Source organism: Nelumbo nucifera, chromosome 1 (genome assembly GCF_055504915.1).
Source record: "Nelumbo nucifera cultivar China Antique chromosome 1, China Antique-T2T, whole genome shotgun sequence".
Taxonomy (NCBI): Eukaryota; Viridiplantae; Streptophyta; class Magnoliopsida; order Proteales; family Nelumbonaceae; genus Nelumbo; species Nelumbo nucifera.
Genome location: NC_142649.1, coordinates 141,490,320 through 141,505,892, shown reverse-complemented (window position 1 = coordinate 141,505,892; position 15,573 = coordinate 141,490,320).

Below are 15,573 nucleotides of genomic sequence, written 5' to 3'. Positions count from 1 at the left end.
CCCCCCTCTTTATATAGCCAAAGGAGAGGGCTGTTTTCCAACTCCTTCTAGGAGATCATCTTATCTTTAGGGAGTCTTGATCTTCTTTGAACTAATCCTATCCTATCTCTTATCTAATCCCCAACCTTCTTATCCTTATAGGATTACATTCAAAGTTTAGATCTAATAAGACTCTCTCCCTCTTGGAAGATTACATTCGAATTAGGACTCTAGACTCTTTAATCCGAGTTGGGCTTCTCTACTACTTGGGCTGCTTCCAGGTTCTTCTGCGAGTTGGGCTTCAGCTGTTAAATGGGCCTGGCTGCGAATTTGCTCCGACTTCGGACCCGGTTTCGTACTCGATGCAGGCCGAATCAGTCAAAACCCAAAATAGTAAAGTTGTGGGCCTTTCTTTCTTCTTTCTAATGCTTCTTGAATTGCCCTATTCGGAGTCCGGAACTGTGAGTTAGGCCTAGATCACTGACTGTCGCCGAAACTGTGCAAAATCACCCGAATTGGCCTGTTTTCTTCCAATTGCCTTCTTTATTGCCCTGAATCGAAATACAAGAGTAATGAGTGCATTTAAGTGCTAAAGTAGTGTAAAAAGGATGAAATTAAGGGGACAAAATAAGGTTCTTCTAAGTCTCATCAATCTTTTAATCGACCAAAAGGAGACATCATGTTTGAGATATTTTGCCGATAAAACTTGTACCCAAAGACTGTTTCTCTCTGTTACTTATATCACAAATATCATGAAAACTCAGTCCACCAATATCCTAGTGTCACATGATGGAATCCCAACTCTTTAAATATAAATATTTATCGTTTTCTAATGAACCCCACCAAAAGTCTCGGCAAAACCTTGGAAGCAAACTCCTTAGATATGAAAGAGGTAGAGAGATAATAGTTGGGAATTGTCTGCAAGACACTTTTAATAAGAACTCCTCTACCTGCTTGTGACAATAACTGCGCCTTCCAATTTTGCAACTTAGGTTGCATTTGGATGTGATATAAATGAAGGGATGAGAGATCCATCCTATGGACGCCCAAAAGATTGCAGAATAAGGGGCGGATTTCAAAAAATTTTTCACTCCCTTCAATTGGGAATCGTATTCCCCATTTAGAAAATCATATTTTCAAGGATCAATTCTGAACCATAAACTGAACCAGATCTGAACCAAAAAGAAGTGGGAAGGATTATACCTGATACGGAGAAGTAATATCTCCCAACGAAGGTGTTCACGCCCAAGGAAGGATCCAAAGACTGCTCCCACTGAAGATGGCGCAGTGCAGGTGGAGCAGAATCAGCGGTGTTCTTGTCCAAGAACTCTGTCCTTCGCAAGAATCAGCAAGATGGCACGTGAGCACAGCTTCCTTTCAATCCTTTCTCAAAGGACTGATGTCAAGATCCAATCTTGACTTCTCCCACAAGTGGAGATCGAACTGGTAAGCAGGGCGGCAAGAACAGGGAGGCGGCAAGAGAGTATTTGCAGGGAGCAGAATTCTCTCTTCTAGATTTCAGCACCAAAGAAACCTGATGATCTGTGTGTATTGTGTCTCTAAAGGCTGCCGCCCCCTTCTTCTTTTATAGCCTTAAAGGGATCAGCTCCTAATCAGATTAGGAGTTGCTAATCCAAATCATATTTGGTTTAGAAGTCCCTTTAAGTGATAAGGGATAATCCTTATCTTATCTGGAGATCAGATCAGCCATCTCCTAATCTGATTAGGAGGTTTCCAGATCTAAATCTTATTTAGATCTTGGACTCTCTAAGTGGATAGGGTCTAAGCCCAATCCCATTAGCTGATCCACTTCAGATTTCGCCCCTTTATTAACTAAATAAGCAGCCCAGTTCGAAATGGGCTTTAGGCCCATTAAGCTTATGTGCTCACTTAACCCTCTTAACTGCTGCCCAGTTGGCCTTCCTTGTATGCAATGGGACCCAAGCATTGATCTACACATCAGCCACATGGGTTCGGCCCAGCCTTTGTTACAAGGCCTCGCCGAATACACTGTTAAAGACAGTGCACCCCTTGAAACCCATCAAATGGGCTCTACGGGCCCAACACTTACCCTAAGAGGTCCTTGGGCCAAGCCACCTTGTAACACCCAGGGACTGTGGGTAGATGCAAGATTAGCCCATCAGGTATTATCCTCAAAGGTCTTACACTTAACCTCTCAGCCCATAATGATCATACACTGCCCGACAAGAGAGGACCTCTCCCTCGGCTGCAAGGAACAGTGTTGCACTCTCCACTTATATGGATCCCGGGAATTAAAACCTTCTTGCAAACAATTTAGAAACCATACATATATACTTTTATATCTTATATAAAATATATTTTGCAAAACAAATCTCAACGGTTGAAATCGGCTGCCGGCAGTCTTGGTTTCCATCAGTGAGAGTGCATCCCCGATCATTACCTTTGTCCGACAAAGGGGCTGATCCTGTCACTATGATCACCCACTCAGATGAATTCTCGGACTGTCCCAACATACCCAGGTTTTGACCCCCGCTAAGGATCTCACTGATTGGTACATCAAAGATAGCCCAATCGGACACCTAGTGCAGTATCATAATCGAGTCTAGGGGTCGGGTGTAACTTTCCAGTTTTGCCCATCAATCTCCAAGGTCCAGGGCAATACTGGAAATCTAGTCCAGTTCAAAGATTCAATTAATCCTACACTGTATGTGCCTAGGGTCTCACCCTGGCAGCTGAGACAAGCCACCCCAACCGACTTGGTGGCACTACAGTGTCAGCCTTGTCAGGATAGGTCTCCCCAGACCGACCCACTGGCTGTGAACATTCTAAACTAACACGAGTCTCATTAAGTGTCCAGTTTAAGGGTATTACACAGAAACATACCAAAGGAACATGAATCAAATATGTATCTTTATTCATTTACAATAAACTCATAAAGTACATCATTCTGATTGAAGCTAAGGGCATACAAAACTGTCTAACAGCTCCCACTTGCACTTAGGTCCAATCAGGTACTAGCCGGAGTCCCATGCTTTCCACATGTTTCTCAAACAATTTCTGTGATAGTGGCTTAGTCAATGGGTCTACCACATTCTCTGCTGATGCTACCTCTTTACAATATCTTCCCGTAGGTCCAGCGTTGTCATACAACAGTGGAATGGGTGATGTGCTGAATTCCAAATTCAGGAACGAACACCTTCATTCATAAGGCAGCCTCACTTACGGCAATGCTTTCGGCTTGGGTTGTGGACTATTAATTTGCTACTTAGGACCCCTGTTTGCTGACATTCAGGAAACAACACACGATCCTATCGTGAAACCATATCTAGATGTAGACTTTCTATCATCTGGGTCTGACTGGAAATCGGCATCTGTATACCCTTGGATCTGTAGTGAGCTACCGGCGAATACTAGACAAAACTCTTTTGTCCTTCGAAGGTACTTAAGTATGTTTTTCACAGCAGTCCAATGTTCCTGCCCTGGGTTGGCCTGAAATCTGCTTACTACACTCACTGCCTGAGCAATGTCAGGACGAGTGCACAGCATGGCATACATGATGCCCCCTACGGCAGAGGCATAGGGAACGTCTTTCATGCCATCAATCTCCTCAGAAGTCTTGGGAGACATCTTCTTGGAGAGAGTGACTCCATGCCTGAAAGGAACATTTCCTTTCTTGAAGTTTTCCATGCTGTATCTTTTGACTATTTTGTCAATGTAAGCAGATTGGGATAATCCTATTATCCGCTTCGATCTATCTCTATAGAGTCGAAGACCCAGTATATAGGAGGCTTCTCCAAGATCTTTCATGGAGAATTGCTACAAAAGCCATACTTTCACCGTAGTTAACATTCCTATATCATTCCCAATGAGTAGAATGTCATCTACATACAGAACCAAGAAGGTAACCTTATCCCCACTGTACTTCCTGTAGACACAGCGTTCATCCGGATTCTGCTCGAAGTCAAACGATTTGACAGCAGAGTTAAAACGGATGTTCCAACTTCTAGAAGCTTGCTTAAGCCCATAAATGGATCTGTTAAGTTTACATACCATGTTTTCTTGACCTGCAGCAATGAAGCCTTGCGACTGCTGCATACAGATATCTTCAGTAAGATCTCCATTCAGGAATGCAGTTTTGACATCCATCTGCCAAATGTCATAATCATGGTATGCTGCTACAGCTAGCAGGATCCTAATGGATTTAAGCATGGCCACAGGTGAAAAGGTTTCCTCATAATTGATGCCCTCTTTCTGAGTGTACCCTTTCGCCACCAGACGAGCCTTGAAGGTCTCAACTTAACCATCGGGGCCCTTCTACCTCTTGTAAATCCATTTGCAACCGATTGCCTTTACCCGAGAGGGTGGATCTACTAGAGTCCATACTCCATTGGTCTCCATTGAGTCCATCTCTGCCCTCATGGCCTCCACCCACTTCTGGGAATCTATGTCCAACATAGCTTCCGCGTAAGTCACGGGATCCTCCTCACTAGTCAAGGTTTCCACCAGGTAACTATCCTGGTCAAAACCATAACGGACTGGTGGCCTGGATGCCCGAGTGGATCTTCTAACTTGGTCACTACTTGGAATTTGTGGGACATCTCCCACTGCTCCTGAGCTCTCCTCATCAAGAACAACTTCCTGACGATGGGTGTCCAGGATATAGTCGGTTTCCAAGAATTGTGCATTTCGACTGCAGAACACTTTCTGCTCACTTGGGTCATAGAAAAGGTAACCTACAGAGCCTTTTGGGTAGCCTACAAATAGGCAACGGCTGGTCTTAGATTCCAACTTGTCTGCACTCATTCTTTTAACGTGTGCTGGACAACCCCAAATCATCAAGTGTCTGACACTTGGTTTCTTTCCGATCGAAAGTTCATATGGAGTATTCGGAACCGATTTGGTTGGAACCCGATTCAGCACGTAAATCGCAGTCTCTAATGCGTAACCCCAAAAGGATGTGGGTAACTCTGAGTGTATGAGAAGCGACTGGACCATATCTAATAAGGTCCTATTCCTCCTCTCTGAAACACCATTAAATTGTGGTGTAGCAGGAGGAGCTAATTGTGATACTATTCCATTGTCCTTTAAGTAGTCCCTGAATTCGTCAGAGAGATATTCGCCACCTCGATCTGATCGAAGGGCTTTAATTTCTCCCCCTAACTGTTTCTCGACCTCTTGTCTAAACTCTTTGAACTTTTCAAAGGATTCAGACTTGTGTCTCATTAGGTACACGTAACCATATCGTGAAAAATCATCTGTGAAGGTGATGAAATACACGTGTTGATTTCGTGTCCTAACACTCAGGGGACCACATACATCAGTATGTATTAGGTCAAGTGTGTCTGTACATCTTTCAGGCTTACCGTTAAATGGCCGTTTCGTCATCTTGCCTTGTAGGAAGGCTCACAAGTGGAAAGATCTTCTACAGCTAGAAAATCCAAAGGACCATCCTTTACCAAACTTGTGATTCGGTCAACACCGATGTGGCCAAGTCGGTAATGCCATAGACACGTGGGATTAACTGTATCACGGGCTCTCTTCTTGGGGTTTTCAACCGACGTAGTTTCGGTTATGTTAGTTTCTAGAGAAGGATGTAGAACATAGAGACCATTCTCCAGTTCCCCGTATGCGATGAATCTTTTATTTCTTTTAATAGTAATCGTATTACTAAAGAAGACAGAATAACCATCTGCACACAGTTTTGAGACAGAAATCAAATTTCTTCTTAAATTTTGTACATAAAGACAATCTTTTAGTACAATTTTTCCTTCTCTAAAATATAATTCCACGGTTCCTATGGCCACGACTGCAACAGTTGCAGTAGTCCCCAAGTAGAGTGTGACTTCTCCTTCACTCAGCCTTCTGCTTACCTTGAACCCCTGTAGTGTGTTACACGCATGAGTTGAAGCCCCGGAGTCTATACACCAGGACGCAGAAGCTACCAATAAATTGGTTTCTATAACACAAGTTTCGAAGTTACCTTTCTTGGAAATCAGGTAGGCAGGACAATTCCTTTTCCAGTGGCCGGTCTTCTTGCAGAAGTGACAGGCATCCGATGCTTTGTCTTTCTTCTGCTTCTTGCTTTTAGTGGCTTTCTTCTGATGCTTCTTTGCCTTCCTCTTTCTCTTGCCTGTCTTGCCAGCTTCAACAAGCATGGCTACAGGCTCATCCTTTTTAATCAGTTCTTCAGCTCTTTGCAACATATTGCTGAGCTCTTGTAAGCTGACATTCAACTTGTTCATGTTATAGTTCATGATGACCGGATTAAAGGAAGGAGGCAAAGAGTTAAGGATAGCATCTATCTGGGTTGCAAGGTCCAGACCGGATCCAAGAGCCTCCAGTTTGTTGATGTATCCCATCATCCGAAGACAATGGTCGTGAACTTGTTGACCCTTGGACATTTCTGTGGTCATGAACTGTTTCAAGACCTTTTGTCGAGTAGAACGATTCTGCTCTTCATACATTATCCTGAGACTGTACAATATGTCTTTGGCAAGTTCGATCTGATCGAACTGCCTCTGTATTGGATTGTCCAAGGAGGCAATGATGTAACACCGGGCAAGGGAGTTTTTCTCCTCCCATTCTTGATAGTCTCTCCTTCGGGCCTCAAAAGCCCTATCTCCCGGACGCTCCGGGGCAGGATTCTTTGCCACTTTGTCAAGTTTTTCAGAAGCAAGGACCAGCATAAGGTTCCTATACCAGTCAGCATAATTTGGGCCTTTCAACTTGTTGTCATCAAGTAGCTTTGCAAATGATCCGTTTGCCATTTTCTGATAAAAAAGCAAACATCAGTCCACGACCTAATTTGATTCATGTTCATTTCATAGATATGGATTTTAATCTACGATCCATTTCCATTTATTCGTCTCTGAGATTTCCCTCCTTTCTCAGCGATGGAGACTACGGGTTGTCTCTGGAAATGTGGGAAATCACATAGGGTGCATGAGGCCAACTGTTTCAGCTGCATAACCCCACCACCTTTCTGTGAAGGATCATATCCACTCATCATATGAGTTTTCCCTTTGGCCTCTGTCAGACAAGGTTCAGAGCTGTTTTCAAGTAAACCTTTCTGTCCAGTGAGTGCTTACCCATCATATTCGTGAACGCCAAGGTACCGTGAGAGAGTTCCCATTTTCTGGTGAAGCCCCTCCCACATCGGTCTATGACGCCCCTATCATCTTATGAAACACTTAGACAAGCCCAACAGCAAATGGATAGCCCATTTTCTGGTGCGTTTCCTCATTACTGAAGGATCCATCCTTGTGCTAATGATGGAAGGCCTTTAGAGAGTTCATCATATGAATCTCCCTATCACATGCACTCATATCATCTGGAGGGAATAGATAATTACGCCCTAGTTCCATCTTTAGGTCAAACCAAAGTGGCTCCCACTGACTTTCATAATGCCAGATTTTGGTGGGCCTAAATCGGCTAGGGTTCCGCACGAGACCTCATGATGAGGTGTGGGGCCCACCACTGAGGGAGGTCATCCAATGACCAAAAGGGACACCATGGCAATGATGTGCATTCAGCCATGGTGTGCGAAAGAGCCACTGTCGATTGAGCATGGGCCAAGTACTTATGGCCCATGTACGTAGCACATCACACATCCATACATCACATGCGGGGATAAATTGATCCAATCAATTAATTATCTGTAAAGCCCATTTGAAGCCCATTTTAAATCCATAATATTAACCATTAATATTATTCAGGTATATGGGCCGAACGCTTCAACCCATATAGCTTTATGTGTTAAGTGGGCTTTTAGCAGTTTTAACTATTTAAAACTGGGCTTTTACAGGTTGGGCCGAATTAACCATTTAATTAAATATCAATCCTTAGGCCCATTAGTGGGAAAATTAGGGCTGACTTTCAGCCTTGATTAAACCCTAGATTCGGTCCAAACAGTTTGAACCAATCTTGGTTCAAATGGGTCTAGGGTTTGATGTTTAATTAAATCTTTAATTCAAGAAAATAATATGAAATTAATTACTGAGAAAAGAAAAACAACAATTAGTAAATCAGGGCTGTTCGCACAATCCATCCTGCAAAACAAAGGTTAGATCACAGAATGCAGTTTCACAAACTGCAAATCGCAGATGGCGATTCTCCCATCTACGAAATCTCCCTTTCTGCGCCGCCATCTTCGATCCATAATTAAAATAAATAGAAATCCTATTTCTATTAATAATTACAACAGATCGAATACCTATACATTGAGTCTAGAAAAAAAAAATTATTTACAGACCAAATGTAATAAATAAATCAAGAAACTGCAAATCTTGCAGGTTCCCAGCGTAAACCAAGATTTCGATCTCCTCTTGTACGAACAGCCCAAAAATTAAGAAAATCATAAAGAACAATTCTAAATAATAATCAGATTTATATAAAATTAATTTCAGATTATTCGCCCATTAATTTTGGGAACAAAATTTCCCAAAACCCATATCTGCGCAAACCGGGTATAACACCTTCTGCCCATTTGCGCAGGTTCAGATCTGAGAGAAACTGGTTCAAGATTTGAACCATGGCTCGGATACCACTGAAGGGATGAGAGATCCATCCTATGGACGCCCAAAACATCGCGGAATAAGGGGCAAATTTCAAAAAATTTTTCTCTCCCTTCAACTGGGAATCGTATTCCCCATTTAGAAAATCATATTTTCAAGGATCAATTCTGAACCATAAACTGAACCAGATCTGAACCAAAAAGAAGTGGGAAGGATTATACCTGATACGGAGAAGTAATATCTCCCAACGAAGGTGTTAACGCCCAAGGAAGGATCCAAAGACTGCTCCCACTGAAGATGGAGCAGTGCAGGTGGAGCAGAATCAATAGTGTTCGTGTCCAAGAACTCTGTCCTTCGCAAGAATCAGCAAGATGGCACATGAGCACAGCTTCCTTTCAATCCTTTCTCAAAGGACTGATGTCAAGATCCAATCTTGACTTCTCCCACAAGTGGAGATCGAACTGGTAAGCAGGGCGGCAAGAACAGGGAGGCGGCAAGAGAGTATTTGCAGGGAGCAGAATTCTCTCTTCTAGATTTCAGCACCAAAGAAACCTGATGATCTGTGTGTATTGTGTCTCTAAAGGCTGCCGCCCCCTTCTTCTTTTATAGTCTTAAAGGGATCAGCTCCTAATCAGATTAGGAGTTGCTAATCCAAATCATATTTGGTTTAGAAGTCCCTTTAAGTGATAAGGGATAATCCTTATCTTATCTGGAGATCAGATCAGCCATCTCCTAATCTGATTAGGAGGTTTCCAGATCTAAATCTTATTTAGATCTTGGACTCTCTAAGTGGATAGGGTCTAAGCCCAATCCTATTAGCTGATCCACTTCAGATTTCGCCCCTTTATTAACTAAATAAGCAGCCCAGTTCGAAATGGGCTTTAGGCCCATTAAGCTTATGTGCTCACTTAACCCTCTTAACTGCTGCCTAGTTGGCCTTCCTTGTATGGCGTGGGACCCAAGCATTGATCTACACATCAGCCACATGGGTTCGGCCCAGCCTTTGTTACAAGGCCTGGCCGAATACACTGTTAACGACAGTGCACCCCTTGAAACCCATCAAATGGGCTCTACGGGCCCAACACTTACCCTAAGAGGTCCTTCGGCCAAGCCACCTTGTAACACCCATGGACTGTGGGCAGATGCAAGATTAGCCCATCAGGTATTATCCTCAATGGTCTTACACTTAACCTCTCAGCCCATAATGATCATACACTGCCCGACAAGAGAGGACCTCTCCCTCGGCTGCAAGGAACAGTGTTGCACTCTCCACTTATATGGATCCCGGGAATTAAAACCTTCTTGCAATCAATTTAGAAACCATACATATATACTTTTATATCTTATATAAAATATATTTTGCAAAACAAATCCCAACGGTTGAAATCGGCTGCCGGCAGTCTTGGTTTCCATCAGTGAGAGTGCATCCCCGATCATTACCTTTGTCCGACAAAGGGGCTGATCCTATCACTATGATCACCCACTCAGATGAACTCTCGGATTGTCCCAACATACCCAGGTTTTGACCCCCGCTAAGGATCTCACTGATTGGTACATCAAAGATAGCCCAATCCGACACCTAGTGCAGTATCATAATCGAGTCTAGGGGTCGGGTGTAACTTTCAGTTTTGCCCATCAATCTCCAAGGTCCAGGGCAATACTGGAAATCTGGTCCAGTTCAAAGATTCAATTAATCCTACACTGTATGTGCCTAGGGTCTCACCCTGGCAGCTGAGACAAGCCACCCCAACCGACTTGGTGGCACTACAGTGTCAGCCTTGTCAGGATAGGTCTCCCCAGACCGACCCACTGGCAGTGAACATTCTAAACTAACACGAGTCTCATTAAGTGTCCAGTTTAAGGGTATTACACAGAAACATACCAAGGGAACATGAATCAAATATGTATCTTTATTCATTTACAATAAACTCATAAAGTACATCATTCTGATTGAAGCTAAGGGCATACAAAACTGTCTAACAATAAATCAAGAACCGATGTAAATTTTACATTGGTTTGGTTTTGTATACATTTGGAAAGAGAGTGTAGTTATTATCGACGTAAAACTACACTCCGGTTCAGTTTTGCGTGTGTTTGGATGGAGTATAGTTTTACGTCGATAATCGATGCAAAACCTCATCAAATCTAAAATTTTACATCGATAATCGATGTAAAAACTACATCGATTTTATTGATGTAAAACTTTACACTCTTCCACTCATCATTATTTTTAAAAAAACAACGGTCACTTTTACAATGCGAGCAAAGTGCGCCTCTAAAGTGCTTCTTTGCGCGCGCACATTGTGCGGTATCAAACCCCCATACTCTCCTCTACTATTTTTAAGGAGTGTAAATCAGATCCTATTAAAATACTGAAAACAAAGTTTATAATTTTCCAATGTGGGACAAGTTCAAAACTGGCTTTTGTAAGAGAAAAGCTAATTTTTCAATCAATTGTGTAGGTGCAATTTCTCATATAATTGACCAATCAAACCCATTGGATTTAATCTCTTATGAGATTAAAATCCAACAATTTATACTAACTTCTATTTTGGTGAAAACAGAATTATCATCCCAAGTACCTCCCTCCCTTCCTATTGTTTGATAAAAAGAAAGACAAACATCGAAAATGAACACTATGCTAATTGCAAATCTTCTTTTTTTTTGTTGTTTATCTGTTTTTTTTTTTTTTTGAAAATGAAAGGCCCAAAAAGAACTTAAGAAGAAAAGAAATTATTGCCACATTTAATCAAAGGTAGGGATTTAAAGAAAAGTTTACAGCTCCATACAAGTGTTTCATTATGGTGAAATAAGAAACGGAAACTTCTTATGTTAGCTTTGATATTCAATGATTAATTGGATTGCTGAACTTATAGGCTAAAGTGATGCAACATGGACCTAGCATGCCAGACCAAAACAATCTGAGATGTGGCTGCAGAGGTACAAATGGTTGAAGACAAAGCTATTAGACAGTTTGTATGCCCTTAGCTTCAATCAGAATGATGTAATTTATGAGTTTATTGTAAATGAATAAAAGTGCATATTTGATTCATGTTCCCTTGGTATGTTTCTGTGTAATACCCTTAAACTGGACACTTACTGAGACTTGTGTTAGTTTAGAATGTTCACAGCCAGTGGGTCGGTCTGGGGAGACCTATCCTGATAAGGCTGACACTGTGGTGCCACCAAGTCAGTTGGGGTGGCCTGTCTCAGCTGCCAGGGTGAGACCCTAGGCACACACAGTGTAGGATTAATTGAATCATTGAACTAGACCATATTTCCAGTATTGCCCTGGACCTTGGAGATTAATGGGAAAAACTGGAAAATTACACCCAATCCCTAGACTCGATTATGATACTACACTAGGTGTCTTATTGGGCTATCTTTGATGTACCAATCAATGAGATCCTTAACGAGGGTCAAAACCTAGGTATGTTGGGACAGTTTGAGAATTCATCTGAGTGGGTGATCATAGTGACAGAATCAGCCCCTTTGTCGGACAATGGTAATGATCGGGGATGCACTCTCACTGATGGAAACCAAGACTACCGGCAGCCGATTTCAATCATTGAGATTTGTTTTTGCAAAATATATTTTATATGAGATATAAAAGTATATATATTATGGTTTCTAAAATGCTTGCAAGAAGGTTTTAATTTCTAGGATCCATATAAGTAGAGAGTGCAACACTGTTCCTTGCAACCGAGGGAGAGGTCCTCTCTTGTCGGGCAGTGTTTGATCATTATGGGCTGAGAGGTTAAGTGTAAGACCATTGAGGATAATACCTAATGGGCTAATCTTGCATCTGCCCACAGTCCCTGGGTGTTACAAGGTGGATTGGCCCAGGGACCACTTAGGGTAAGTGTTGGGCCCATAGAGCCCATTTGATGGGTTTTAGGGGGTGCACTGTCCATAACAGTATATTTAGCCAGGCCTTGTAACAAAGGTTGGGCTGAACCCATCTGGCTGATGTGTAGATCAATGCTTGGGTCTCATGCCAAACAAGGAAGCCCAATTGGGCAGCAGTTAGGAAGGCTAATTGAGCACATAAGCTTAATGGGCCTAAAGCCCATTTCGAACTAGACTAATTTAATAAGTTAAATATGGGCGAATTCTGAGATGGATCAGCAGATAGGATAGGGTCTTAATCCTATTCACTCAGAGAGTCCAGATTTGAATATGATTCAGATCTCGAAACCTCCTAATGAGTTTAGGAGAGGACTTATCTAATCTATAGATAAGATAAGGGTTTATCGTTGTCACCTAAAGAGATGTTTTGATCCAAATAAGATTTGGATCCGCAACTCCTAATTGGATTAGGAACTGATCCTTTGGGGTTACAAATAAGGAGGGGGCAACAGCCTTTAGAGAAGAAAATGATTCACATCCACTTCAGAGCTGAAATCACAGAAGAAAGATTTCTGCAATCCCTACAAAGATCTTTCTTGCCGGCTCCTTCCTGCAGCCACCAGACATCCAGTTCGATCTCCAACTTTGTGGGAGAAGTCAAGATTCAATCTTGACATCAATTCTTTGTGAAAGAATTGAAAGGAACCTGTGCTCACATGCCATCCTGTTGTTTCTTGCGAAGGACAGAGTTGTTGGAGAAGAACACTGCTGATTCTGCTCCATCCTACACTATGCCATCTTCAGTGGGAGCAGTCTTTGGATCCTTCCTTAGGTGTGAACACCTTCGTTGGGAGATATTATTTCTCCATATCAGGTATAATCCTCTCCTACTCTTTTTGGTTCAGATCTCGTTCTGTTTATGGTTCAAGATTGATCATTGAAAATATGATTTTCTAAATAGGGATCCCGGTAAAAAGAGATTTTGCTAACGAAAAAGCGATTCCCAGTTGAAGGGAGAGAAAAATTTTTGAAATTCGCCCCTTTATTCCGCAAGATTTGGGAATCCATACGATGGATCTCTCATCCCTTCAGTGGTATCAGAGCCATGGTTCAAATCTTGAACCAATTTGTTTCAGATCTGAACCTGCGCAAATGGGCAGAAGGCTTTCTACTCGATTTGCGTAGATATGGGTTTTGGGAAATTTGTTCCCAAAATTATGGGTGAATAATCTGAAATTAAACTTTATATAAATCTGATTATTTAGAATTATTCTTTATGATTTTCTTGATTTATGGGTTATTCGTACAAGAGGAGATCAAATTCTTGATTTGCGCAAGGACCTGTGTTTTTGCAGATTATGGATTGGTTTATTACTTTTGATCTGTAAAATATTTATTTATTTTTTTTTAGACTGAATGTATAGGTATTCGATCTGATGTAATTATTAATAGAAATTATGATTTCTATTTATTTTGGATCGAAGATGGCGACGCAAGGAAGGAGATTTCGCAGATGGGAGAATCGCAATCTGCGATTTGCAGTTTATGAAAGTGCAAATTGTGATCTAACCTTTGTTTTGCAGGATGGATTGTGTGAACAACCCTGTTTGACTGATTATTGCTTTTCGTTTATCAGTATTTAATTTCAGATTATTTTCTTGAATTAAAGATTTAATTAAAGATCAAACCCTAGACCCATTCGAATGAAGATTGGTTCCAATTGTTTGGACGGAATCTAGGGTTTAATCAATGCTGAAAGTCAGTCCTAATTTTTCCACTAATGGGCCTGAGGATTTATAATTAATTAAATAGTTAATTCGACCCAACCTGTAAAGGCCCAGTTTTAAATAGTTAAAACTGTTAAAAGCCCACTTAACACATAAAGCTATATGGGCTGAACCATTCAACCCTAATTCAGCCCATATACCTTGATAATATTAATGGTTAATATTATGGATTCAAAATGGGCTTCAAATGGGCTTTACAGATAATTAATTGATTGGATCAATTTATCCTTGCATGTGATGTATTGATGTGTGATGTGCTACGTACATGGGCCATAAGTACTTGGTCCATGCTCAATCGACAGTGGCTCTTGCGCACACCATGGTTGAATGCACATCATTGCCATGGTGTCCCTTTTGGTCATTGGATCACCTCCCTCAATGGTGGGCCCTACACCTCATCGAGAGGTTACGTGCAGAAACCTAGCCGATTTAGGCCCACCAAAATCTGGCTTTATGAAAGTCAGAGGGAGCCACTTTGGTTTGACCTAGAACAAACTAGGGCATAATCAACTGTTCCCTTCAGGTATTATGAGTGCATGTGATAGGGAGATTCATATGATGAACTCTCTAAAGGCCTTCCATCATTAGCATGAGGATGGGTCCTTCAGTAATGAGGAAACACACCAAAAAATGGGTTATCCATTTGCTGTTGGGCTTGTCTAAGTGTTTCATAAGATGATAGGGGCGTCATAGACCGATGTAGGAGGGGCTTCACCAGAAAATGGGAACTCTCTCACGGTACCTTGGCGTTCACGAATATGATGGGTAGGCACTCACTAGACAGAAAAGTTTACCTGAAAACGGCTCTGAACCTTGTCTGACAGAGGCCAAAGGGAAAACTCATATGATGAGTGGATATGATCCTTCACAGAAAGGCGGTGGGGTTATGCAGCTGAAACAGTTGGCTCCATGCACCCTATGTGATTTCCACATTTCCAGAGACAACCCGTAGTCTCCTGCATTGAGAAAGGAGGGAAATCTCACAGATGAATAAATGGAAATGGAACGTAGATTAAAATCCATATATATGTAATGAACATGGATCAAATTAGGTTGTGGACTGATGTTTGCTCTTTTATCAGAAAATGGCAAAGGAACAATTTGCAAAGTTGCTTGATGACAACAAGTTGAAGGGCCCAAACTATGCCGACTGGTACAAGAACCTTATGTTGGTCTTAACCTCTGAGAAATTGGATAAGGTAGCCAAGAATCCTGCTCTGGATCGTTTGGGAGATAGGGCTTCTGAGGCATGGAGAAGAGAATACCAAGAATGGGAGGAGAAAAACTCCCTTGCCCGCTGCTATATCATTGCCTCCTTGGACAACCCAATTCAGAGGCAGTTCGATCAGATCAGACTTACTAAGGACGTATTGGACAGTCTCAAGACAATGTACGAAGAGCAGAATCATTCTACTCGGCAGAAGGTCTTGAAACAGTTCATGGCTACGTAGATGTCCAAGGGC